The 3778-nt window shown below is 39.9% G+C and overlaps 1 protein-coding gene across 1 annotated transcript in view; it reads right to left on the reverse strand.

The window, feature by feature from the left end:
- Positions 1 to 1876, reverse strand: part of pacsin1a (protein kinase C and casein kinase substrate in neurons 1a) — a 53510-nt gene extending 51634 nt beyond the window's left edge. The window contains exon 1 of the mRNA XM_084429014.1: positions 1741 to 1876. The gene's annotated coding sequence lies outside the window, so the exon portion shown is untranslated. The remainder of the gene's footprint in view (positions 1 to 1740) is intronic.
- Between the last annotated feature and the right edge of the window lie 1902 nt (positions 1877 to 3778).

Genomic DNA, 3778 nt, shown 5'->3' on the forward strand with positions numbered 1-3778 from the left:
AATCATCTTCCAACAGAACACAAACTCTGAATGGGAAAAGCTTATTTCCTCTCTGTTGTGTTTTGAGGAATATCTAATTTAAATACAAATATAATGCACTAACCTGATGCGTCTCATTCTGCCACACAGAACTTTTGCAATGTGTGAGAAAATTCAACAAACCTGTGTTTCTTTTAATGTTTAATACCAGAACACTGTCATTTTGGCTGGTAAGAACGCTAGAAAGTTGTTGATTTTTACAACATTCATGAAAATATGAATGGAAACACTATTTCCTAAACTCTTAAGAGGACACATCTGGTTTCAGCACCGCGGACAGCGCCCAACACAACAGATAACACACAGAACAAAACAAATGGATATTTACCCAGGAAAAGTCATAACACTGCAAGAAATCTCCAAGTATGTAGTAAATATGACTGAGCAACATTAATTCATTTGAAGAAAAAAAGAAGATTAAGGGACTACCTGACCATACAATTACATGGAAAAAAATCCATATTTAAATGAACAGATGATATTTTGATTAAAAAGCCATAGCCAGTGACTGACCAAACAACTCGATCTGCTTGCTTTATCAAAATGATATGATATTAGAATACAGAGGCTGATAGACCTTATGTGGTCATCTGAAAGCATGAAGCAGCATGATTGGCTACCAATTTATTTATTTTTATTTTTTTGTCTACCAAAATGATCTGTGTAAACATGCAATGGACGATGACGCAAGGGCGCGTCAAAGTCCATCAAATTCTCCGGTAGATTTGCAGGAGGTTCTTCTGATCGATACACACAAGAAGCTTTTGCCAATATATAGTCAAGTGTGCCTTTCGTGTATTTTAAGACGGTTAAGGGACATGCCGATCTAAAACATGACCTATCACAGCCTATAATCAAAATAAATGCAAAATAAGAAAACACTAATTCATTCATATCTCTTACTGTGAGGTAAATATCGCTGATTCTGTCATGTTCGGGCTTTTCTTCATCGATGACTGTCAAGTGTTCAGTGTTGTTGTTGTTGCTAGCTGTTACGTAACGACCAGTTGAGATGCCTTCCTTGAATTGCGTTATTTTCCGACAGGTTTCACAGCAAACGTGCCCGATGATTTAATGATTTTCATCGCATTTTGAACGAAATAATCCCAGGCAGACTGATATTTCTATATTTCTGGTGATATGTGTTTTGTTTATCACCCCTCGCCATCTGCCTAACCAGAGGAAAAACAATCTATATCATAGGTGATATTACATGTTTGATGTTCATAACGTTAGAAATAAGCGATCCTGATTATCATCATGGCCTTGCTCTGATTTTTCTTTGGCATGATTTGTGCTGTAGGCTATTCAAAGTGACCTTTCTTTTTTTTTTTTTATGAAATCCCCGATATTTCATTCACTTACAGTGATGTTTAATTTCAAACAAGCCTATTTACTCGATGGATGGATAGCTTGAATTTTAATATTTAACCAGTAAGGTCAGTAAAGCCATATACAGACGCGCGGTTAACGCGATCGCTTTTATTTTCTTCGCGTGGACATGTCGGTATTTAACATGATATCGTGCCATGATGTGCACGAAATACACCGCAAACAAGCACGAAAAAAATATTCAGGGTATAAAAAGGAAGAGAGGTCTGAACAGAAGAAACACTTCAACACAGAGCGACACCCAGTTAAAATATGCACCATACAATACTATTCACCATGCCGTAACATGAAAATAAGATTGTTTCCTACCGAAATGAATGCCGTGCGTGCGGTTTCCTCGCTCGCTCGCTCGCAGTGATGGAAGGTGACCCCGCGCGCGCGTGTCCCTCCGCATCCACCGGATCACGATGTGCGCAACGACGCGCTCGCGCACTCTCCGCACGCCGGTGGGGGATGGTCCAACCGGGGCTGTCAATCACCGGGAACAGGGGACCACCGCGATCCACGACGCTCTTTCCCCAAGGATGAGAGAAAAATGCGCGGCTGCTGCTGCTTATTTCTACAATCCCGTCCATATTTGGGAAGAAATGTATGATTTTTTAAAATTGTTTTGTTTCCTCTAGGCTATATCACAGTGATAATCTATTCATGTTTTATCTGTTTATGCCTTATTCCTTTTTGCTGTCAAACAAATATTAGGCCTACAATATTATGTTTTAGATAACAGTAGACTATATTATACTTGCACCTTCAGATGCATCTTCTAATCTTGCATCTTCCTCTTCTGGAGCCTTTACGTGAATACAACAGCAGAGGCCTTTGTCAAGTCAAGTCACCTTATAGGCTTTTTACAATACAGATCGTTTCAAAGCAGCTTCACAGTAATAACAGGAAAATAACGCAACACTTTGTGTGTTTGGCCATGCCTGCCCCTCAGGTTGGCCAAACTTTGAACAGTTATATAATCTTTGCTCAGAGCAGAGGATATAAATATTATGTAAAACACATTAGTACAAAGCACTCTTTCATCACATGGCATCTTTCTTCTAAGCATTGAATTAATCTTCACCGCCTGATTCACAAATGTGGGAGTATCGCCAGGTGACGCATTGAGTATTTCTCTATAACTGAAGCTGTTACAATTCACAGCGTTCATTGTTCTCCACACACACACTGACCAGGCTGTGTTTAAACCCTGGTAGCACACGTACATCAACGAGACGTCTATATGATGTCTGCATTTACATCTGCAATATGTCTCCAACACATTTCCTGTCAGATGTTAAATAGACACTTAGAAGATGTCTAAATGTTTATGATTTAGAATGTATGTAAAACTGCATTTTCTAAGATGTTTATCAGATGTTTTCCAGATCAAGCGCTCTTTAGCAGATAACTTAAAGACGTACCTGCGCTATATTTTAAAGTCGGAATCAGGTTTGCTGAAGTTCATGCCTTCACTCTTAGCTCTCCATCACAGTTCAGCTCAATCCTCTTCCACTGCAGAAGATCCACCGTCTGTTTCGCCTCGATATAAATGTCCACATTTCCCCTCCTCTACCCAGGGAATGAGCTTTTGAGGGTTGGATACTCACATGCATGGTTAGGTCTTGACAGCCACGCCACATTAGCAGCTGTTTACATCGATGTCTTCAAACTGGCTCTCATCTCCTGTTTGCTCATTATCTCCAGTCTTTCAGACCCCAAACTAAACTACGGTCTCCTGTGCTGAATATTTACCCATGACTCCTGTGGCCCAACATTGCTATTCTTCTCTAAGTTGGTTCAGAAGAACTTCCATTTCAAGTAGCTACACTTACTGTCTTTTGTGTATAGGGATTACATTTGGGACAGGGAGTACATTTGGGACACATAACTTGTGTGCACGCCGTGATTTTTGCTCCGCACACGTGTGTCAGAGTTCTCTTCGATCGATCGTGGGAGATTGGAAAGACGTGCGTCCCTCAGCTCCGAAGATATCAGCAAAAGTTTTTTCCAAGGTAAGATTATCACTTCACCATGTCCCTTCCACAATGAATAATGATCCTTTTATGACTGTTAAACTTAACTTATACCAATGCTAACATTATTCTGTGCTCTAAAAACTGACTTATTTCGTGACATTGTGCAAGGTCACTGAACAATCTAGAGATTGAGACATGATACGGTTGAGACATGATGTTGTAACTGTACCCGGGTTGGTGTCCTCTATTGCATATTACATATGCCAACACTGTGAGTGACTGAACTACTATTTATATTTACTATGTCTGTTGAGAAATGTTGCTTTGTGATGCAAACCGAACCAAGAAGAAATGGCAAGAAACTGTAACAACTGCACCTGTGA

Source organism: Rutilus rutilus, assembly GCF_951802725.1.
Source record: "Rutilus rutilus genome assembly, chromosome: 13".
Lineage (NCBI taxonomy): Eukaryota > Metazoa > Chordata > Actinopteri > Cypriniformes > Leuciscidae > Rutilus > Rutilus rutilus.